This window comes from Emys orbicularis, chromosome 3, assembly GCF_028017835.1.
Source record: "Emys orbicularis isolate rEmyOrb1 chromosome 3, rEmyOrb1.hap1, whole genome shotgun sequence".
NCBI classification, from domain to species: Eukaryota; Metazoa; Chordata; order Testudines; family Emydidae; genus Emys; species Emys orbicularis.
Genome location: NC_088685.1, coordinates 88,252,136 through 88,277,645, shown reverse-complemented (window position 1 = coordinate 88,277,645; position 25,510 = coordinate 88,252,136).

Here is a 25,510-nt window from a genome sequence, read left to right as displayed (position 1 = left end):
CTGGGCTGGATAGCGACAAGATCTATTCCACACCCCATTACCAATCCTCCAAGCCACTGAATTCCCACAAGAAAATAAATCTTTTTGTTGTATGCGGTTATTTGACAGTGTAGAGGCCACCTGTTTCCACTTACGTGTTTGTCAGTTACCTGATGTTTCAGAGCAGCACGGGGAATTCACTCTGTCTTGAAGGTATTTTGGTGTAAAAATGGGAAGAAAGATAGTCTTGTGGTTAAAACACAAGAATGGGAGACAAGAGGCCCCACAACAGACTTCCTCTGTGACCCTGTGAAAATCAGTTACCCTTTCTGTGCCTCACTTTCTCCATCAGTAAAAAGGGGTTTTGATTCTTGAATTCATTAATATTTATGAAATGCTTCAGTTATTGCTAATTCCTCCCCTCCCCTTTAACTTCCAAGAAACTCAGTGGTAGATTCCCACCACCCTCAATATTTGGAAACTGAAAGTCACTCCTTCGACTTGGGCTTAACGAAGTTGTGTCTCTTTACAAGATTATTTAAATATATAAGAGTAATAACAATCAAATTAAGGCTGACAATTTAAGCTTGGCTCTTGCTATTATATCTTCAGGGAGACATGTTTGTTTTCTGTCCAATGCAGTGAGTGAAGTCTGAATATCAGCACAAATCTTTAGCCATATCTCAGAGTGATAGGCAGTGGGAGGTAACTGAAGCATATTTATTTATTGACCAAGCTTGTGAAGACCTTGTGCTCAGCTTGATGGCATTTATCTGTCTCAGTGTATGTAACATAATAACTTTTGAACACCACATCTGATCAATTCCTAAATTTCAGAGAATGTTCCCAGACATCAATGGCCTGAACCCTTTTGATTTTTGGGAAAATCAAAAGGGGACAAATGGGGGACATAGGGAGCACCTGCCACCTGACTGGCACAGCCAGAGCTTCATGCACCTCTTCACTTGTCTATATATAAAACAACTGGTTGATGGCACTTATTAATGGCTTCCAGCATAACAATACCCCTTCTAATTTTGATCTATGCTCGCAATAGAGATTAACATTTTGATAACTCATTCAAGGTATCTCCCCAACAGAAAGAAAAATAATGACTGGGGGGACGGACACAGAGCCCCTGACATGGGGCTGGGGAATGGAGGACTTGGGAACACACATGCAGCCCCTGACATGGGAGGAGACTGTGGGGAACACAAAGCCTCTGGCACACAGGGGAAGGTGGGAATCAGGGGCACACAGAACCCTGGCAGAAGGGGGAATTGGGGAACCCTGGCATGTGGCAGAGAGGAGGATGGGGGCACACAGAGCTTTGACTGTGGGGAGATGAGGGACACAGAGCCCAAAGCATGAGGGGGGTGAGGTGGGATAAGTTTCAAGGAGTCCCTGAAATAGGGGTGGATGGGAGGGTTGCACACAAAGAGCTTGGGGTAGGGAGATGGAGGAATGCATGTAGCCCCTGTTGTGTGCAATAAGCTCCGCCTACAGAAGCTATAAAGAGTGTGACCCCCTAGTTCACATTTTTTTTAAAGTATACACCTGTACATGTTCTGATTGTCTCCCTCTTCCCTGCCATTCATATGTTGTTTGCTTTTTAGATTACTATTGGTTCAGGAGAGCAACTGTACTTTCCCGTGTGCTTAGAACATGCCTAGCAGATTGTGCACTATCAGAATACAAATAATAAGAAGTAACTCATTGCTAAGAAACCATTTTTGCACTAGAGCTAATTCATACCCAAAAGGGTGTTTTTCCTATATACCTTTTTTAAACCCCCCCCCCCCCCATCTCTTTCATCATTAAGTTTGGCCAGATCCTGAAAGCCCTACCAACCATTTACTCCCATTAGTTCCACTGAGACTACTTGCATTTGCAGAATTAAGGCCTATGTTTTATTAACTTAAAAATTAACAGTAAAAATAGGAATCCAGTTGGAACCATTGACTTATTTATCCTGATATTAATGTCAGTGTTATCTCCTATAATTTCTGTAATAGCACAACCCTCATCACTCAATAGTGTATCATACATTGTACTTACCTGCATGGTACTAGTGGCATTTTGAATATGTTTTAAATAATAGAAGATGAGTTGCCTTAATGCCACATTGTTCTTTTAAATAATAAACCATTTGATGAAGACAGACTTTTGGCTGCTGTCCATGACTACCATATGGTACACAGAGATAAGGGAAGATCTTGTGATTAGGTTCTAAAAAGGAAAAAAAGTAATAAATGTAGTTGTCAGCTGGCTCTTGTTTGTCATGTTTCATAATCCTCATGTACAAGTTTAGGAAATGAGTGAAACTGCTGAAATGATGTCTATGAGCATGGTCTATGTACTCTGCAATTCTGAGAAAGTGGAATTTGCTGCAGAATTGTGCTCCAAAATCTAAAGTTTTGTCTATACTAAAAATTGCATTGGCTTAACTAACAGTGTTTTTAAATTAGTTAAACTAAAGTGATCTAAGCCAGGTTTAAATAATTTTAAGTGTGCCCACAAAGGAGTTTGTACTCTATAACTAAATCAATTTAGAAAAACATCCTTAGACGATGCAACTTTTAACACAGACAAGGCCCAAGCTTTCATTTAAAAAAAAAATTTCTAGCCCTTGTCATGGCAAAGAAAACCATGAACTCATCATAAATTGATGTAGTGATGTCTGCCTAAACCAACAGACAGCCTGGAATAATAGCGTTGAAAGATGTGAACTGCTCCACTCATTTTAATAGGGTATTAACTTTGAAAATTAAGCCATTGTGTGTACACACAACTTACATTTCACCAAAGTCCATTTTAAAATTTATTTATGTCTGGTCTACACACAGTTTTTATACTGATTTAACTATTTTGGTAGTTTGGGTTTTAACTATGCTGGTTTCAAACCAAGACAGTGATACAAAAAATGTGTGTAAACAAGCCCTTATTTAAACTAGTACAAACTCCTAAGTAGACATGCTTATCTCAATTTAGTTGAAGTCAATAACTTAAATGATTTTAGTTAAACCAGTGCAAGTTGTGTGTGCAAAGCATAATAATATTTATTTCACTGTCAACAATATTAACTATTTCATGACTGGAGCGATGATGATCAATACGTTTACTCACAAATTTAAACTGTCTTTCCACACTTTCCCAGATGTCAAAAGGTCCAACTGCAGGAGCGCCATTTCAGATTTTTGGGGAGAAGGGACTTTAACTGTGATTCCAGGGGCTACGGAGGAACGTGAAAACTCTAATTTTTTTACAGATAATAACTTAGAAATTAGCTGACAGGAGCACTGTACCTAATTCCTATATAAAGAAAGAAAAAATATATACAAACATGAATTAAAGCCATATTTTATATTTATATTAAATTTCGAACAATCAGGAGCTTTAATACAGCAAAATATTCCCAATCCCAAGCCTGGAGATATCAGTTCTGGGGCTTTAACACAGATATCAGAAACATAGGTTTGATACTTTGTACACTATCTTTAGTAGAGTTAAATAAAAATAAATAAAATCTGCTTAAAATTTGCTTATTTCTCTAACAGACACACTCTGTGTTACTGCCTCTATTTTAGTCAATTGTTTTTCACTCCACTAAACATATACTTATTTAATTTTAAAATATGTGATTAAGCTTTTTTCTCTTTTATTAAGAACGGGAATTTATTTTTCTAATTATTTTGGCATTTATGTTTGCTGATCACAAATTATGTATGTAACTCACTAACATTTGACTCCATCATTACTATTAGTATCAGACTTGGAACCACATTTATTTTCATACAAATTTTAAGTTATTTTACACATATGACTAAAATACAATTTGAAAATAAGCGATCTTCAGTTGCACAGTGTCTAAAGTTATGTGTTTAGATAATTTTTTTTTAAACTGGCACTGCTAGGATGAGTACAAGCTAAATTTACAGTCTAGAAGGATACTATTATTTGATTGTACCACTTTTAAATAATGAATGACAAAGCACAATATGGTAATAAAAGTAATTATGATAATTACCCAAGCCAGGACAGGTTAGGTATTTTAGAACTCACTACTCAAAGAATTACATTTAAGCATAAAAGAGAGATAAAGTAATGAAATTCACAGATGAGTCAAAAAACTAAATATAACTACTGTAACTAAAATAACAGTACTGTAAACCTTAAACTTTGAAAGAATAAAATTACAGAGAATAGATGTGCATTGCACATTTTGACTGTAAGTACCAAGAAGTAACAACAACAATAATAATAATACAAGTGTGTGTGTTTTGGGGGGAGTGTGTGAGGGAGACTGTGTGTGTGTGTGAGAGAGAGAGAGAGAGAGAGAGTATGTGTTGGGGGAGCGTGTTAAAGGGTGTGTGTTGGGGGAGTGTATGTGGAAGACTCTGTGTGTGCTTGAGTGTGTCAGCATGCTGTCTCTTTAAGCCAAACACTCAGGAGCCTGAATGCTTGCTCAGTACAGCAGCAGCACTCACTCCTGAGCCAGAGGCAGCACAGGCTTTCTGTCCCTCCCACCCCACCTTATTAGAGACTGAGCACACAGGAAGAGATAGAGGGACACCCCAACATCAGCTCCTATCCAGATCTGCACAGCAGATCAGGAGGCAGGCTCCTGATCCCAAGCAGTGAAGCCACTGGTGGCTCCATGGCAGGGGGCAGGAGCAGCACAGCTGCAGAGAGCAGCAAAGCAGGGCAGCGGGGAGGGCAGCATTTTTCCTCCTGCTGCAAAGTTCACCCAAATGTGCTATGAAACTCGGAAAGGGGGGCAGGTGCTCCCCCTATCCTCCCCAAATGGCACTCCTGTCCAACTGTCCCCTACTCCATTACCAAAATTTCAGCTTCCCCTTGACAAATTCTGTAATCAACATGTCAAAATACATACATGTTACGTATTATTTTCAATATAAAATTCTGCAGCTCACTGAAAATTAAAAACGTAGGAACAGCGTAAAATTGAATTTAATATCAAATTAAAATAGTGGCAGAGACACGCTTCTGATTGAATTCATTTTCACATACTTACATTTTTACATGTAGATTTTAATGAACTATCTGAAGCTAATGCAGCATCTCCAGTCTTGAATGCCGCAAAATTTAGATCAAGCTTACTCTGCACTGGAGTCCACAGGGACTTGATTATAACCCAAACATTTAATGGTTATGTTTCCCAAACAGAACCAGCACACAGTAACCATTCAATAAGTATCGGGGAATATATGGCAAGGTAATTTGAGAGTCTCTGAATCATGCTGCTGACACAGGGTAGGACGGCTAGGAGATCAGTGGACAAGCAATGCATTCTGCAGTGCTCCTTATGGCTGTTCCCAAAAGGAGGAGCATCACCAATTCCTTTGTGCCTGCTGCCAACAGCAGCATTTGTGGAGAGGGTTAAAGTTAAAGACCTGGCCAAACATCCCAGTTGGCTGACTATGCCCTCTTGGATACCTGGAGTATTGGCAGGCATGCTAGCATAATGCTCAAGGGAGTGGCAGGTACATATTCTGCCCCGTTCTTGTGAAGGTACCAATAAGTCTCTCTCTGCCCTTTCCCCCATGTCCTCCACACAAGCAAGCCTACATAAAACAAGCCATAATTTTCCCTAAAATCTTAAAAAGTATTTTTCTATCTGTGAAGTAATAGATCAAACAAACTGCTGTAGTAATTAGTTACAATTCTGCTAACAGGCAGCAAAGTGTAAGATATCAGGTAGGATATGAGGGCCTTCTAGGAACAAGACAAAGGTGATTTTGAGTCTCCATATTAGGATGTCCTCACATGAACCAACCATCCCCCCCTTAAATCTACAAGGATTACAACTCATGCTGCAGCTGGACCAACCTCAGTTTCTATTTTTAGTACAGAACTTGCTCCTTATTTAGTCCTGAATGCATAGCCAGAAATGTGTTCTCAAATGGCTTAGTAAAAATACTGGATTGTCTATTCTTTTCATAATTTTTCCAGACAAAAAGTTGAGAATCATGTAACGTCTACCTATAAACAACCTTATTTCGAGAGACCACAATAAGACATATTCCAAAAACTACGGGCCAAACTAATCTCTGGAGTAATACTATTGATTTCCCCAAAGTATTACCTGCAGTGAATTTGGCTCTGCTTCAATTAACTAGCCAGGTTTTATCTTTTGAAAAACAAACATAGTTAGGAGGCATTCCTTGAAGCTTTAGTATACTGCTGGATGAACCTCTCTAGAAAACATTTTATCCCCTCAGACTAATAGTTTATAAATCCAGTTCATAAAGGCATCTTCTAGCCAAGAAAGAAAGAAACAGTGCAAAATGGAAAATTTTGTGGGTTTGACTCTCTTAGCAAGAATGACCACACAGAAGTATTTTTCTATCACTCAATTAAAAACATAAGAACAAAGTGTTTTGTTTCTGAAAAAAATGTTTTTCCACTAGAGCTCAGACAGTTAGTTTAAGTTGCTGCAGTTATATGAGCAGAAGCTGCTAAAGCACTACACTTTTTACTTTTAGGGCCTGTTCCTGCAGTCTTTACATGGCCAATGATATATTTAATTTACCTATGATGGCATGTGTTGCTCATACTTAATACATATTTAAATCTTGAGTTCAGTCTTACTTTTAAGAATATCAAGATTATCATTAGTCTGTAAACAAACTCATGATACAACATAGAGCAGTTACTCACATTGTTAATTATTATAATAAATATGGAATACTATATTCTCTGCAGATAAAAATGTATGTTGCCACTAATACATCATTTTATTCCCCACATGTGAGTGAGCAACTATGCATTGAAATTATGCATATTTCCAAATATGGATTTTTCTTACCACCACAAAAAGGGCCAGATCCTCAGCTGCACTAGAACTCTATTCAGGCTACTTTAAATTCTAGCAACTTGTAACAATCCCCTCAGGGCTATTATGCTAGGCAAGGATCACTGAAATAGAATCCCCATCATCCCCCAACACTCACCCTATGATAGGGGAGTCCGATTATAGATGGGGATTTCCCTTAGCTGCTCTTATAAGGCAACTTTCTGTAGGCCTGGCTGGGCATAAGTAACTTGACATAAGTAAGACCTAATTTCTTCGTCGGCATGGTATGAAAGGTTAAGTCGTTAATAGTGGCTTAACAAGCAGTATGCTGGAGTCAGGATGTCTGTTGCTAGCTAAGATAAGCAGGAACACCCTGGAGCTAGGGTCAACGGACAAGATAAACCTGAAATGTAAAAATCAGGTTATACATGGACAGAGCATGCTGTCCAGGGATTGGTTCCTAAAAAATAACCAAGCCAATCATGAAGCATACAATACAATGTATAGTTAAGAATGCATGTGTAATTAGTGTTAGTAAAAATGGATATAAGGTAAAGTTTTGCTGTGTAACTTTGGATGTGTGGTACGCTCTATACCCACCCTCTACACTTGAATCTAATCAACACAGTGTAGCTTTGCTGTATGCCAAATAAAAGAACCTGAGTGACAAGACCGGAGTCAAACTGAGTTCTTGGGGAACCAAGTGGAAGAGATCTTGGGGGAACGCTAACACTTTCTAGGCCAGAGGTGGGCAAACTATGGTCTGCGGGCCACATCTGGCCCACGGGACCCTCCTGCCCAGCCCCTGAGCTCCTGGCCCAGGGGGCTAGCCCCCGGCCCCTCCCCCGTGGTCTCCCCTCCCCCACAGCCTCAGCTCACTGCGCGGCCGGCGCAATGCTCTGGGCAGCTGGGCAGCACAGCTGCAGAGCCACGCCTGACCCAGTGCTCTGGGCGGCGCAGCTGGAGCGCCACCAGACACCAGTGCTCCAGGCAGCGCGGTAAGAGGTCAAGGTGCAGGGGGTTGGATAGAGGGCAGGGGAGTTCGAGAGGGTTATCAGGGGGCGGGGGTGTGGATAGGGGTCGGGGAGGTCAGAGGGCGGGGAACAGGGGGGTTGAATGGGGGCAGGGGTCCCGGGGGGGCAGTCAGGAATGAGAGGAGGGGTTGGATGGGGCGGCAGGGGGCAGTCAGGGACGGGGTTCCGGGAGCGGTCAGGGAGAAGGGAGCAGGGGTGGTGGATGGGGTAGGTGTCCCGGGAGGGCCATCAGGGGACAGGGAACGGGGGGGTTGGATAGGGGTGGGGGCCAGGTCACGCCTGGCTGTTTGGGGAGGCACAGCCTCCCCTAACCAGCCCTCCATACAATTTTGGAAACCGATGTGGCCCTCAGGCCAAAAAGTTTGCCCGCCCCTGTTCTAGGCCCTTGTGATACTCTGGTAACACAAAGGAGCCAGAGCATGGGCTAGGATCTGGACCAAAATATTTGTGATATATCCCCAATGTCTTTTTTTTTCTATTTTAATACATTAAATAAAAGTAGCTACTTACAAATCTGAATTGAAAAACTAATAAAATTTTGTTTTAGATTCAGTAGTTCAATTAACGTTTCCAATTTCTGACTGTGGGTTACGAACAGGGCCAGTGAAAAACAACAGGCATATGCAAACTGTGGATTCAGCAGTCTGAATGTGCATGCTTTGTGTTCCCAAAACTCTCATTCAAGTCAGCGAGAGTTTTGGGTGTGCAAAAATAGAAGATTTGGCTCTGCATCTGGATTTAGGAAAATAAAATTTGAGAATGTAGTGAGGCGGAGTAGCCTCCCTCTGATCCCAGGGGCAGGGAAAGACCACTCGCCGCCCCCTGGTGGTTGGAGCCAGGCCGGATCTGCTCCTTGCACCAGAAACAATAAGTGGGACAAGAAGTATAAGAGGCAAAGCCTGGATCAGCTCAGTTGGGAGAGAACCAGAGAAGGAGTCAGATGCCTCCACTTTGCTGCTGGCCCTTGAGCAGGGACTGAGATGAACCAACCCCTGCTCCTGGAGGAGAACCCCGAGGAGCTGCCAGGACTGCCATCTGATGAGTACCCTGAGGAGCTGCTAGGACTGCCAGCTGCCAAGTACCCTGAGGAGATGGAGGACCCGTGGACTACGGAGCCCTATCCCTGGACTGTGGTAGGAAGTAGCCCAGGGAAACCAGTTTTTAGTCCAGTTTTGCTGTCAGAGTCAGATTCCGCCTTCAGCACCCCCACTATAAAAATTGTTTCAGCACCACTGCAGAGCCCTGACTCTATTGATTGCTGTCTGCCCCGACCAGAGGGCTGGGCTAAAGACTGCCTATTGCCCTGTCCCACCCAGAGGATCATGGTCCTGGTTGTGTTGATTGCTGCCTGCCCTAGCCAGAAGGTGGCTGAGCTAAAGACTGCTCCTTGCTCTGCCCTGCCCTGCCCAGAGGGCCAGAGCGCCAGATTGTACTTGCTGCCTGCCCTAGCCAGTTGGCTTTGGGCTGAAGACTTCCCCCTGCTCTGGACCACCATGGGGCCCAGAGCCATGACTGTACATGCTGTCTGCCCTACCCATGAGGCTAGGCTAAGGACTGCTTGTTGACAGGCTCTGCCCAACGGGCCAGGGCTATGGACTGGTGATGTGCTAATTCCCCTGCTGATAGACTTTGACCACTGTGATGTAGTGATGCGGAGTCACCTCCCTCCAAGCCTGAGGAGGAGGGATGACCTCCAACCCACTAGAGAGAGAAATGAAGGTAGATGCCACAAAAAGTACTCAGGAAGATCACTAGCTCAAAAACAAGAGGATATAAACTTAAGCTAAAAAAAGACTCATCACCGAAGGCCTGATGGTCTTCAATGGGTGTCCAGGGTGCTCGGTGCGTTGCACGATTGGGCCATGGTGATTAGTTAAAATCAGGGTATACTATATAAAGAACCTTTAGCAGGCTACCAAAGGCAGAAGTGAAACTGCAACTATTAATATATTCAAAAAAGTTTCTAAATACTTAATACAACATTGCAAGGTATCAGTGCTTGACAAGTGAATAGAGTTATGGTAAATGGGCCTTATGATCCTGGAATGTAGAAAGAAGAAATGTTAGGAATGGCAGTTCTGTCACAAATCTGTCCAATACTAGTACGGCATAATAAAGGTGCCATGAATGAGAATCAATATTTTAAAAATGCCAGTTGCAAGGTAACATGGGAGAGGATTGTATTCTCTAGTTCATTAGTTCTCAAACTTATTTGATTCGGCCCCCATTCTTGTGTCTGTAGTCGTTTATGCCCCCCCCCCCACAAGTACATATACTGCCACCCACCTCTGAAAGCAGTGTCGCACCAGCAGCAACATAGAAGTAAGGGTGGCAATGTGAAAAGTGATATTTGTCAATATCACTTTTCACAGCAGATAGCGCCCCGTTGTCACCCTTACTTCTGGGCTGCTGCTGCCACCCCGGGGCTGACAGCCAGAGCCCCGCCGCTTCCAGAGGAGGAATTGTGGGAGGGGAAGGAGAGCCTGAGCCCAGGTGGCGGGGCTCCAGCTTTCCCCTTTATCCCCACCTCCCGGGTGTGCATGGCCCTTCTGCACGAGCCCCAGCCACCCGGGGATGACAGCCAGAGCTCTTTAAATTAAAAAAAAAAGGAAAAAAGGGCACACCATGCACAGCCACCTGGCTCCACCCAGGGGCCGGACATGCTGGCCGCTTTGGGGACAGCACAGAGCCAGGGCAGGTAGGGAAGCCTGCCTTAGCCCTGCTGCGCTGCCAACCAGGAGCCGCCTGAGGTAAGCACCATCCGGCCGGAGCCCACACCCCGAATTCCCTGCCCCAGGTCGGAACCCCCTCCCATACTCTAACTCCCTCCCAGAGCCTGCATCCAGAACCCCTGCCCCAGGTCGGAACCCCCTCCTGCACCCCAGGCCTCTGCCCCAGCCCTGAGCCCCCTCCCAGGGCCTGTACCCTGCACCCCCCTGAAACCCCAACTCCTTACCCCAGCCCTGAGCCCCCTCCCGCACCCCAAACACCTCATCCCCGGTGCCACCCCAGAGCCTGCACCCCCAGCCGGAGCCCTCACCCCCTCCTGCATCACAACCCTTGCCCCAGCCCAGTGAAAGTGAGTGAGGGTGGGGGAGAGCGAGCGACGGAGGGAGGGGGGCTGGAGTGAGTGGGGGGCGGGGCCTCAGAGAAGGGACGAGGCCTTGGGGAAGGGGCAGGGCAAGGGTGTTCGGTTTTGTGCAATTAGTTTGAGAACTGCAGGTCTAGTTCTATGCATGGAGACATTCAGAAATCGCCCATGAAAGTTCACATAGAGCTATAGGCTATATTAACTTTCTTTGGAAGTTAAGGGGGCTTTCTCGGGCAGTTCCTGGCTGAGTTGGAGCTGTGCTGTCAGGAAGCTGTGGCTGAGGCACAAGGAGCCAGGACCCAGTGAAGAGGCACAGGAGGCTCCATGCAGATGGCCCTACATTGCTAACAGATTCCCTTAATATCTAAGACAGGGGTGGGCAAACTATGGCCCGTGGGCCACATCCAGCCCGTGGGACCGTCCTGTCTGGCCCTGGAGCTCCTGGCCCGGGATGCTAGCCCCCGGCCCATCCCCTGCTGTCCCCTCTCCCCCGCAGCCTCAGCTCGCTCGCTCCGCCGCCGGCGCAATGCTCTGGGCGGTGGGGTTGTGAGCTCCTGGGGCAGCGCAGCTGCAGAGCCCAGCCTGACCCGGTGCTCTGTGCTGCGTGGTGGTAGTGGCAGCGGCAGCATGGCCCGGCTCCAGCCAGGCACCGCCAGCCACTGGTGCTCCAGGCAGCGCGGTAAGGGGGCAGGGTGCAGGGGGGGTTGGATAGAGGGCAGGGGAGTTCAGGGTGGTGGTCAGGGGGCAGGGGGTGTGGATAGGGGTCAGGGGGGAAACAGGGGGTTGAATGGGGGCAGGGGTCCTGGGGGGGCAGTCAGGAAGGAGGGGAGGTTGGATGGGGCAGCAGGGCGCAATCAGGGGCAGTCAGGGGACAGGGAGAAGGGGTGGTTGGATGGGGCAGGGGTCCCGGGGGTCCATCAGGAATGAGAGGAGGGGTTGGATGGGGCGGCGGGAGTCCGGGGGTAGTCAGGGGATGTGGGGGTTGGATGGGGCAGGAGTCCTGGGGTGGGAGGGGTGGAGGGCTGGGCCACGACCCCCTCCCCTAACCGGCCCTCCATACAATTTACAAAACCCGATGCGGCCCTCAGGACAAAAAGTTTGCCCGCCTCTGATCTAAGAGGTTTTGGAGGCCAAACCTCTGTTTCTTCTAAAGGGAGGCAATGTCCTGATTCTTACAAGGGTTAAATTTAGAGGAAACTCCACATCTAGCAAGGTTTCCCCCTCAGGCCTCTTCCATGGGCTTTCTTAAGGAAGGGCATATTTCAATCCACATTTTTTAAAATACTGTATGTCATGATGCAAATATAATATTTATTTAAGTGTATTTAAAGCATTCTAATATAATTCTAAAAATAAAAATGATTATTCTACCACTTTGTCAAAATAATTGTATAACTTTAACAATCTAATTTTGTATATCATTTTGTCTTTGTTATCCCAAACTACGAAGCAGCGCCCCAAAAACTATTAACATTTTATGCCTGACATAATGACCAGTTCTGTTTTGAGCTAGCAAATATGCAAAACATTAAAATCATTGAACTGCCATTTTAAATCAAAATGCTGTGGGTCATTAGTACTATAAAGTAGAGCTGTGTGGATAACTGATTTTTTGATTGCTGACAGGTTCAAAAAATTGGGGAATTTTTTTGTGTGTGGGGTCAACCTGAATCAAACATTTGTGGAAATTTTTGACAAATAGGAAAGTCAGGAAAGAAATTGTTTTGATCAACCCGCAATTAAACATTTTGTTTTGATTTCAGGAACTTTTAACTGTTTCTTTTAATAAAAAGCTAATGAAATTTGGAAACACCTGGCTACAATCACAAAACTGAGAAGATAGTGGTGATAATGGCCCCTTATGCCCAATAGCCAGGGCACTCACCTAAAATGGGGGAAACCCAAGTTCCAAGCCTTGTTCTGGAGCAGAGACTTGAACCCAGGTATCCCACAGCCCGAGTGCTCTAACCACTAGACCAGGGATTGGCAACCTTTGACGCGGCCCGTCAGGGAAATCCGCTGGCGGAAATCCAGGACGGTTTGTTTGCCTACAGCGTCCGCAGGTTTGGCCAATCGAAGCTCCCACTTGCTGCCGTTCGCCATTCTAGACCAATGGGGGCTGTGGGAAGCGGCGGCCAGCACATCCCTCAGCCCACGCCGCTTCCCGCAGCTCCCATTGGCCTGGAACGGCGAACCGTGGCCAGTGAGAGCTGCAATTGGCTGAACCTGAGGACACTGCAGGTAAACAAACCATCCCAGATTTCCGCCAGTGGATTTCCCTGATGGGCCGTGTGCCAAAGGTTGCTGATCCCTGCACTAGACTATTATGTACCAGTGATAAGGAGTGGGGAAAGCACTGTCAGTCTCTCCTATTGAAGCTGATCCACTTTGTATAAATAATTAAATATTCATTGAGCCAGTAAGTGTGACTGTAATAACCCAATGGTTAGGGCATTCACCATGGACAGCAAAGGGAACATGGGTTCCAGTCCTTGCTCCAGTGAATACATAATTATTTATACAGAGTGGAATAGCTTCAATAGGAGGGATTTGAAAGAGGACACCCTGCAATACCCAGTACACTGATGATTAAGGGCACTCTGGAGCAGGGACTTGACCCTGGTTTTCTACAAGCCAGCTGAGTGGACTAACCACGGGGACATATACCATCACCACTATCTTCTTCTCTGTTTTGTGAACCTTACCTAACATTTCTGATTTTTTCCCACAGAACCAATTTGCTGACATCAACACACATTAGTAAAATGTTTGAGTTGACTTGAATCTGCATTTTTCAGGGGGGAGGGGAAAAGATTTTAGGCCAAGAATTTCACACAGCTTTACTTTGAAATCTGCTTTGATTAACAGTCTTTTTTTAAAAATGTGAGCATAAGTGTATTCCCGGTTAAGTCTGGTAACGCTAATGAAGAGCAAGCAAAAATAATGGTTTTTATTTATCCACTCTAACATCTAAGAGGTGAGGACAGCTTGATGCAAATAATGAAAAACCACAAAACATTTTCCACTGCCGTTAACCACTTGAATATACCTATGCACATGCAGCACACATCCTCTGAAGCCTTGTGACCCTTTGTACTTAAATTCTGTGTCCTACTATTCTGCTGTGCTGACATTTTAAAATATGCTGTATGACATGCCTTTCTAAGGGCTTGGTGCTGGACAGGCATGGGAATGGAGTGCAAGCCATTAAATATAAACGTATTCAATTTCAGATTCAGTAAATCACCCATATGGAACAAAGGGTAACATCAGAGGCACATGAATTGTAGCAATATTACAGAAAAGGACAATAATCTAAAATATGACTACACAGGATACCTATCAGTTTGATTACGCAAACGAGTAGTCCCACTGAAGCTACAAGTTGCTCACATGTATCAGCGTTCACAGGATCAGAAACCTTATTTGATATACTATAAAATGCACTGACCTGATTTTCTACAGGTTTGCAGTTTGTGTTGTCATTTACACCTGTGCGAAGTGAGTATAAAACACTTCTACTCTCATTAGATAACATTTTTACTTGCATTTTGCACATGGGTAAATGATTAAACAAGGTTCAAATCAGTGGAGGATTTGGACCTTTACTTGACCAGCTGAACACAAGTGGACACACAAGATCTTCTGAACTCTTCTCAACTCCAGTTCTAAGGAGAGCTTGGTGCAGTTTAGACGGTGGGATAGAGAAGCCCAACATGGGCAGCGGGTAAAGCTTCCCCTTGGGATGACTAGCTCTCTATCCCGCCTCTTCCGCCCGAGGCCCTGCCTCTTCTGCCTGCATCCCCGCCCCCGCTCCAGGCCCCACCCCCACCGCTCATTGTGTTCCTCCTCTTCTCCCGCAAGGCCTCCGCCACGCACCATGTTCCTCCTCTCCTCCACCCCCATCCCCTGCAAGGCCCCCACTGCCCGCAGGGATGCGGCGAGTGGCAGGGGCTTGTGGGCGATGGGAGGGTGGAGGAGAGGAGCTCTATGGGGAGCAGCGGGTACCTCTGGAGGGGGGGAGTGGAGTGGAGTGGAGGAGAGGAGGGACTCAGACAGACAGCGGCAGGTGTTGAGGTCCTTGGGGAAGGGTTGGAGCAGCGATGGGAAGAGGCAGAGTGCAGGCGGACCACCACAGCCCAGGCATCCAGTGGCAGGTTGGCAGCGGCTGCGCTGGCCTATTATACCCGCTGTTTATAAAGCCCATCTTTGTTGCCCCTTGATCCTAAGCCAATCTGGTGCTGGGCCAGTTCCATGCTGAAATTTAGAGCAGTCTTCAGCTTGCTCTAACTTGCACTGGCTGCCCAAAGTGCTGTTCTCAGAGATAAAATTTGTCAGAACATAGGGACACCGCAACCCTCTTTCCCCTCTGGTAATGCTTCTGGCACCACCTGAGGGGGTGAGGGGCGGACATATTGTAGGAGATGCTACAGTGACTGTGTCATTCAAGCATCCCACTATGCAGGGGAGATCCTCCAAAAGTGTGAGGTCAGGTCGGCAGTCTTATGGCATTTTTGTTCCAGGAGAAGCTGCCCTCACCCAACCAAGGATCTAGCTCATAAAGTCCTTGGTTAAGGATGCCTAAAGCACAGTTGTTATGTTTAAGTGCCTGAGCCTGCACCCCTTATTCATTCATTGAAATCACACTGGCTTCAATAGGACTACTTACATAGCTAAGGACTATTTGTGTAAGTAAGGTAGTAGGATTGGGCCCCAAACCTGGCCACCCTTTTTTCTTTTAAGTCAATTGCTAAATGTTTCCATGCTACAATTCCACTCGACTTGTTCTTTTACACAGCTCTTATGGCAACCAATGTACCCTCTCAATTTTCTTTGCACTGAGCAGGCTACAAACTCCAGTGAGCATTACATTTTTATCCTTCTCCTTTATTATTTTTTTAAAAGTCTTCTTACACTGAGTTAACTTGTCACTGTACTGCTACAACTGTATATGTGCACTGAGAAGAAAATATCTTAGTAAGGTCATGCCACATATGAATGAAAACTCAAGTGAGCATTTAAATTAACTTTGTGCTGAATGTCCCTCTTGAGCTGACCATTGGGAGCATTTGCCGATAGGGTGACGATGTCCCAATTTTATAGGGACAGTCCCGATTTTTGGGGCTTTTTCTTATATAGGCACCTATTATCCCCCACCCCCTGTCCCGATTTTTCTCACTTGCTGTCTGGTCACCCTATTTGCTGATCATTCTAATCTTGGCATTTTTCTTTTTAAAGCAGAGCATGTCCTATTTTTCAAATTAATCTATAATTAATTCATTTAGAAAATAAAAAGTTAAGACTCCCTTGCTGGATTACTGGCAGGCTACAGTCAGTGGTTTATTTCTGAAGGTTTCATGATCTGGAGTATATTTTTCTGGCATTTCTATGTACACTCTGACACATCTCCAGCAGTAAAACCAAATCTAACAATTTAAATTGCAGAGGGTAGGCGTCAGAAACCAAATCATGTTTCTTGCTGCATTTTATCAAACCTGACTTGTAATTAATAGCTTAATTTTTTTCTATTTCTTACTTCTGCTTTCATAAATGTTTGTAATACATTTCCTCCCCCATCCACCAGGCTCTGGTTTATTTCAGTTCTAATTTTCCAAACTTTTAATGTCAGAACACAAAACTTCATTGAGTGCATCCGACGAAGTGGGCATTCACCCACGAAAGCTTATGCTCCAATACATCTGTTAGTCTTAAAGGTGCCACAGGACTCTCTGTTGCTTTTTACAGATCCAGACTAACACGGCTACCCCTCTGATACCAGTCCTGATGGACATGCAAAGCCACATTTTCAAAAGACCTCAGTGCTCAATCATTCCCATTTAAGCACCTAAGTTAAGTGGCCAGATTTTCAAAGAGCTCAGAATCCAGCAGCTCTCAGTGGGAGTCTTGCCACTCATTTGGAAGCTTATCTTTTTTGAAAATCTGGCCCATTGTGATCCAAATTCTGCCCTCGTTTACACCCACGTGACCCCTGAATTTTTTTTTTCCATTTTACTGTTCCTGAGCCTGATTCTGAAAACTCTTACCCTCCCACGTATTCCCACTGACTTAAATGGTGTCAGTATATAATGCCTGCATCTGTAACTTTCACTCTATGCATCCGAAGAAGTGAGGTTTTTACTCACGAAAGCTTATGCCCAAATAAATCTGTTAGTCTTTAAGGTGCCACCAGACTCCTTGTTGTAAATGAGACTTGGTGAGTCAGGAGTACTTGTGTCAGGATCAGGCTCTTTGTATGCCTCTGATTTAACTCCAGCCCTGACCTCAGATCCTTACACTGATGCCCTAACTCCATCAGAGTGAAATGTCTGGCAGGATGTACAGTTGTAAGAGGAAGCAGGGGAGCCACTGGCAGACCAGCTCCTGACACTTGGGCTCACCCCGGCCCCTGAGCCAGGACTGAACTTGCCCCAGCTCAGCCTAGGAGGAGGAGGGTATGACCAGGACCCCATCTGAGGGGGCCAAATGCTTCCACCGCAGGGAGCCGCTGTGTGACACAGCCACCGTGCTAGGGCTGAACCTGTGCCCACGGGGAGAATCGGGCGGCTGGGCAAGTAAGGGATAGGATGTGTTGGGGTGGGTGCTCTGCAAGGTGAGCTACAGAGACATGACTGGGGGTGGCGCAGCTGGCTCCAGGCTGGGAAGCAGGGTCCTAATGGTTTGTGACTGTCTTGCCATGGGTAGTTGCTTCCCAGTCCCAGCTCGATCACCCCAGTTCCAATCCTACCCGATCCCTGGCCTGATCCAGAGTGCCTCTGCAGCTGTTCCGCCCTTCAGGTCCCGCTCTCATCTCCATCCCCAGCAGCATGGAGTCACCAGCCCAACCCTTGCAGCACCTGTCCCAGAGACACAGGAAGTTGTGAGAGGCATGGTTTGTGACATGCACAGTATATGGGAGATTGCTGCACAGCCACACGTGTGTGCAGTTTACAGGGAATGTTGGTGGCACCACAGTTTTCCCATTTCTGTCATATCAAGGATGTGAAGGAGAATTACACAAACGTACTGCTTCAGACCTTACTCAATGGAAATATAAAACATCACATTATTATTATTATTATTTATTATCTGTATTACCATAGTGCATATGAGCCTTAGTGCTAGACCAGGACCCCATTCTGTGTTTGATTGTGCCAGTAGAAATTTCTTACTATTTAACACAGTGGTCCCCAAACTTTTCAGGGTCTCGCCCCCCCCTTCCCTCTGTCCATGCCGCCTCCCCTCTCCCTGGAGCCGCAGCTGGAGGGGAGGGGGACGTGGACTGGGGTAAGGGGCCGAGGCTAGGGCTGCAGCTGGGGGTGAGTCTGGGGCAGGGCCAGGTGCAGAGCCGTGACTGGGTCATGGCTAGGGGCGGGGCCTGATCAGAGCTGGGCGTGGCGCAGGGCTCAGTGGCACTTCCTCCTCACCCCCTGTGGGGGCTGGACCGGCCCCACCACACATCCCTGAATGTTTCTCCCGCACCCCACAGTTTGGGGACCTCTGATTTAACAGCTAAAATTTCCTGACTCCATGAGCACTGAGCACGTTCCATCCCATCACAGCTTCTAGTACTGATCTGACTAAAGTTGCCTGTGCAATCTTAACTTGGCCCCTTTGTGCATATGCATTCTGATAGTCTTTACTTATATGATCACATACTATTTTTTCTACAGGACTCCGCCTCATTCAGGGCACAGATGGACCTTCTCCGGGGATGAATCAGTATTGTGCTATAAACTGTTGTCTGCAAGACCCTGCCTCATCTGTTGCAGAAGCTGGTAGGTGTGTAATGAATGAGGCAGGAAGATCGAGGCAGGTCTCATGGTTAAGGCAGTTGAATGTTGCCATGGAAATCTGAAGCTAATTCCTGTTTCTGCCACTGGAGTTCCTGTGTGATAGTAAGCAAGTCACTTAAACCAAACCTTTCACAGGTGGTCACTAATTGTGCATGCTCATTCAGTGGGTGCCTGACTTGATACCCTGAAGTCTGACTTGCAGAAGTGCTGAATGCTCATAGCTGCAACTGAAGTCAATAGGAGCTGTGCTTGGACATATAAAGTACTCTATAATGCTGAAAAAAATCAGGTTCTAGGTATTTCAAATTGTGCACCCAAAATTAGTGGACACTTTTTGATCTTAATCGCACAGTGTCTTAATTCCCCATCTGTAAAGTATAGTTAAATAATACCCTCTCACTTCACAGCAGAGTTGTGAAGATTAATTAATTAATATCTGTGAAGCACTCAGATACTAGAGTGATGTGGGCCATAGACAGACCCCTGAGGAAATTAATAAATCTGTCTTCAAAACAGGGTTTGAATAGTATGCAGTAAATAAGCCATAGACCCAAACAGTGAACAATGAGGAGAAATCAAAATATTGAACAACTGCTCAGTAAGACAGCACAGTCTACCTTTTTCTTTCTGAGCCCCCTCACCCCCCCGCACATGTTATAAAAAACTCCACTGCCCAGCTATGCCACAACAACTTTTTTCTGCATATAAAAGCCAGAGCCGGCATTAGGGAGTAGCAAGCAAGGCTATTGCCCTGGGCCTCACACCACTGGGGGCCCCGCAAAGCTAAATTGCTCAGACTTCGACTTCAGCCCCAGGTGGCAGGGTTCAGAGCCCCAGGCTTCAGCCCCACATGGTGGAGCTTCGGCTTTCTGCCTTGGGCCCCAGTGAGTCTAACACTGACCCTGCTTGGCGGACCCCCAAAACCCATTTGCGGCCCCCCAGGGGGGCCCCGGATCCCTGGTTGAGAATCACTAGTCTATCCTATGAACTGAATAAGGTAGGGGGGTCCTGTGGAAAAAAATGGTATGTGATCCTGTAATTGGAGACTGTATCATAATGTATATGCATAAGGGGGCCAAATTATGGTTGCAGAAATAATCTTAATTCTGGTATTTTCTAACTTTTGAGTGCTTGATTTTGCAACCTTAATAACGTTCTTTTAACAAGCTATTTTGTGATAATATACATTAAAATCAAATAGGAAAAAACTAACCAACAATCTGTTTTAGTTCATATTTGACATAGAAAAATATAACACTACTGGAACAAAAAGTAGAAAGTTTACAGAGTTGTTGTGCCCTTACCATGCCCCCTCAACTCCCCCCACGTCCTCAGAATATAAGGACAAAGGTTGTTTTCAGAAGGTGCCCTTAATGGCATTTTAACAGTTACTGCTGTCTATTTCCCCTCTCCAGTTGAGTAGAATTTACTTCTAAAATAAACCATTTAACATAAAAAAAACCCTCCATCATAATAGTTTCAGCTTGTTACTGAAAGCTAAATCCGTATAAAACCTCGGTATATGACCCTGAAGCTGGGAAACATGGATTGTTTAGAATGTTCCTCTGAAATAGCCTCTTATTTTGTTGAATAGATTTCTAAATTATATATATTACTAAAAACGCACCCATCTGTTTCTGAATATTTCTATGCAGATAACAATTCTGTGGAAGGGAGAGGAACTTGGCACTAGGGAACTGACCAAATCATAGTGTTGGCAGAGGTGATAGATGGCTCTGTTTATCAACCATGGAAACTGATACTAGCAGTTCTACAAAGTTGCAGCAGGAACATTTACTCTTTAGATATTTCATTGCATACAGACAACAATTAAAATGAGATGGGGATTTTTTGGCAAGATACACAATCTCTATTTTTATAAATAAAATAAACACGAAAAGAAAGTGTGCAGTGATTATAGGAGAGGGTATTACTGTACACAATAAATGAAATATGATCTACCTATTGCTATGTATCTAAAGATTCCACAGAACACTCACCACAACAGCTGTCTTTAGAGAATAATAAAGAAAAGGCATGAAGTGTGGAAAAGGTATTGTCTTATCTTATAAAACATATGATCTTTTACCCACTATTCTCTAAACACAAAAACAGTTTCAGCCATGACAGTTCCTGTTTCAAATGTCCAGCCCTAACGCCTGATTTTACAACAATATGTTTTTGCACTACAAGATTACAGCAGACAAGACCAGGACTTCATTTGATTTACTGACTGATTCTGTTCTGTTTCCTTTTAAAGATAAAGAATGTGTTCAAAGTTGCCTGAGTGTGAGAATGTGATCACTTCTTGGAAAGCTTCCTTCACTCTGGGAACCATCTAAGAAGCTATTTCTAAATTATATTAGAGCACATCCCTTCCCTTTTCTTCCCTGTGGATGAGTACCAGCACTCTAACTCTGAGAGCTGTATCTATATATAAATAATCGGTTTTGCCAGTAAGGTAACTGAGAGGTTGCAAGAGATAGTTAAAGACAGACATAGGAGAAGAACCCAGTATAACAGACGAAGTCTCACTTAACTGCACTGCTTTCAGAATGAATGTCTACTGTGTGTGCTTGATTACAATATCTGCTGCTCCAATTGCTAGACGACATTCTCCTCTCAGAGATAGGGACAGAATCTAGCAGTCCTGACTTTCAGTTCTGCCCAGCTCTAACCAACAGATGACCCTTTCCACTCTACAACTCTGGATATGTTCAGATTTGGATAGATGCATCTGTAGTTATTCAAATGCATGCACCTCATCCTCTTTCTCTCCCCTTACTATATATTAAAACGAAGATTTGGACAATGGGGAGCAAATCCTTAGATAACTTGTCACCTGTGACAATGTTACCTCGTATACACTGACTAAGAGTATGACTACACTGCAAAAACAACTCCTGTGGCAATGCTGAGTCTCAGAGCCCAGGTATACAGATTTGGGCTCGTGGGGCTCACGCTACGGCACTAAAAATAGCTGTGTAGATGTTTTCACTCGTGGCACTCACGCTCTGAAACCAGATGTTTGTGTGTGTGTGTGTGGCTTACACCCCACACTGGAATGTTTACACTGCTATTTTTAGCTCAATAGCATATATCTTAGTCTATAGACCCCGGCTCTGAGATTTGCTCCAGCGGGGGGGTTTTGTTTTTTGTTTTTGTGTTGTAAATGTACCCTTAGCTTCTCAAAGAGGTTTCTCACTAAACAATCACTCTTTCTCACTCTCTTGCAGGCTATTAGTTTGGAAAAACTTATGAAGAACAAAGGAGGTGCTATAAGAATGGCGAGAAACAAATGTGGTGCCTATCTTCAAAAAAGATAAGACAACTTGTATTGGCAATTATTATTATTTGTACTTCGGTAACATCCAAAGGCCCCTTGCTGGATCAATAACCCACTGTGCTAGGTGCTATTCAAGCACAAACAAAGGTATGATTCATGCTCCAAATATCTTGTTTCTAATTTATATTCTTAATAAAAAATGGAAACACTGAACATCCAAACCACATTTTCAAACCCAGGTGCCAAAACTAAGCTAAATCTCTTTTTAGACACCCAGATAAGGCCACTAACTTAGGCACCTAAACTGGACCTAGCTTTAGGCCTGCCACGTTTGAAAATTTTGACCCTAAAGGATAACATAATCCTAGGTAGTAAACAATCTGGGTTTATAAAGAACAGATCTTATCAGATGAGCTTGCTTTTTTTAAAAAAAATTATAAAATGCTTGGTTGAAGGAAATACTGTAGATATTATATGTTTGGATTTAAGCAGCATCTCATGAAACCTTACTCTGAAGATCACTCAAATTGGGAAAATTAATGTAAAATGAAAGCTGACTGAAGAACAATAAACAAGGGTAATGATATACAGCCTTGTAGCTAATTGTGGAGTGCTACAGGCATTGGTGTGAAGCCTTATTTCACTTGCCATCTTTACTGGTCTGGAAGAAATCATGTTGCAGACACCACTGAAGATAGTAATATAGTACAAAATATCATAGAGTTGTTAAAAACGTAGACAGAAAACAACAAAATGAGATTCAGCTCAGAAAAACACAAGCTATAACAAAAATAATTTCTAACACTAATTCAATGGGAGGGATTAATATGAAAGCCAAAATGTTGAAAAAAACCCTATGGATAATAATGAACAGCAAATTACACATAAGTTTGAAATGTGGTGTCACCAAAAAGACCAACGCAGTTTTGAGCTGCATACTTAGCGCTTGTGTATACAATGATTTAGCAAGCCGGAGCGTGAGTCTAAAGCACTCTAGCTAGCCTGCTGTGCACTAAGTGACCTTGTGGACCATGCTGCTACACACTAAAAGTTCCATAGTGCACTTCCATCTACTGAAATTTCAAAGAGCAAGTAGATCAAAGCGTACAATGAAACCTTTAGTGTGTGGCAGCATGGTCCTCATAGCCACTTAATATACAGCAGGCTAGAATGCTTTGCTTGTGACACACTAAATCACAGTATAGACAAGTAGGGCCGGATTAACCTTTTGTGGGCCTGGTGCCAAACATATTTGTGGCCCCCCCCATGGAGCATGGCGTGGGGGCGTCAGTCCCCAGAGCGAGGGACCAGCCAGGGGCCATATGGCATGGCAGGGGCAGCCCCCCTCTGCCCAGCCCAGGGCAAGGGCACTATTTACAAACTGGCAGTTGCCAGACGCACAATGGCCCACCCGGCCCTGTGCTGCAAGCATGCCCCTTCCCCTCAGGGGTGGGCCCATGCGGTGACACATAGCTCCCCTGCCCAACACCAGAACACCCCCCACCCCGATTCCCTATGGCCAAAGCCCCCCCCCAGGCCCGCTATGCCCAGCCCCCCCCCCGACCCTGCCACAAATGCACAGTGCCTTGCACAACACCACAACTTCCCAGTACCCCACACAGAACACCCACTCCCTAGTGCCCCAACACACAGAGATCTTCCCTGCCCCCTCACAGCGCAGCACCCACCCCAGGCCCTCCAGAGACCCACTCCCACGTACCCTGCCTCCTGGCCCCACTCACCGGCCCTGCTGGGAGGCGACTGTGTCTGTCGGGCTGAGCTGCCAGGGCTGGTCCCAGGCCAGGGAATCACTCTGGCCCCTCAGGAGTGGCGTGATCAGCCTGGCCAGGGCCTGCCCTGCCCAGGCTCCATCAGGACCCACTTGCTGGAGGGGCCCAGCCAAGCCCCGCACAGTGTCTCCGCCTCCTCCCCAACTGACCGAGAGTGGCCAGGCTTCTGCATCAGTCCCAGGCGGCTCAGCTCCAGGGAGACAGGTGGAGCCTAAAAGTTGGTGGGAAGCAGAGGCTGCCTGGAGCCGGAGGTGCACTGGGGTCCGGCCAGGAGGCAGAGAGAAGCTGGCGGGTCAGGCCAGGGGATGGAGAGGAGCCCTTGGTCGGCCGACAAGTAGGCCGAGAGGAGCAAGGGGTGGGGGGAGAGCCAGCGGACTGGCAGGGTCTCAAGGCACAGTGCAAGCAGAGCAGGCCGGGGCCCCTTCTGAGCATGAGCCCAGCTCCATGGCGCCACTGGCGCCATTGTAGACAAGCCCTTACAAGTACCATGTCATGGAGCAGGAAGGTAGCAGTTCCGCTGGATATGGTTCTGGTATGATCATACCTGGAATTCTGCACTAGGTTCTGGGCACTTTACCAAAAATATCTCTGCAAACTGGAAGGAGTTCAGATAAAAGTAACAAAAATTATTTGGAGCGACTGACTCATGAGGAAAGATTAGAAAGCTAAGTAAGTACAGCTTGGCAGAGTAATGACTAAAGGTTTCATGATACCATTTCAGAAAATTCAGCTGCTCCGCAAAAATTTGAAAGGTGTAAACACCAAGGAAGAAGAATTATTTAGAGAGGTACAAGGATGCATAAGTAAGAGTAATTAGGAAACGGAAAATAGAGTCAGAATATTAGGAAAAAATTCTGTGTGTTAGATTCTGGGATGTTTTCCCAAGGAAAATGACAGAAGCCTTAGAAGCTTAAAACCAGATAACACAACATATGAGTGCATGTACTTCAAGCACCAATGCTTGAAGGGGGATGGACTAAGGACCTGCTAGGTCTTTTCCATAGCTAATATTCTGTGATTCTAAGTTTTTGCTCTAACAGTGACTCTCAAACTGACTCTCTAGAGTAACATATGTTTCTTTGGAGTCTACAGATTTGATAAGTGCTCCTTTCACTTTGCCTGGTGCAGGAGAGGAAGGATAGGCACAACTGAACATACCAGATCAAGCAACATATCTCCTCATCTCTCCAACAGACCAGGCTGTATGAAGAAAGTGGTGTCTAAAATGTATCCCTTTTCATCCATCATTACCCAACTTGCTAATTCATAGAAACATGTTTTTTGTAAACAGACATATTTATTATTATAAAACCAGCAATTAATAAATATATATACACACAATATGAACTTATGTGACTTATAGGCAGAGCCAATAATCAAAGTGCCTGATGCTTTCCATTATAAGACCCTGTATTCAGTTGCTTATAAGATGCCAAATATTAACTGTTTAGGCTGAATTTTTCCATGTCGGATGTCAAACTGAGTAATTTTGGATAGTTTCAGCTAAAATGGTTCAGCCATTTCTGAAAACAAGATAGGAAAAAAATATTTTGTTTGGTCCATGTGTTAAAACAATTCTTAAGACTATTTTGTTGAAAAGTTCTAGCACATCCGTACTTTGGAACAACTGGACTGTGCATGCACCATCACCATACAGTGATTGAGTGTGCTCTATCCCAGAGTTGCAGAGGCTGCACAGGATTTCCCTGTAATTCTTCCT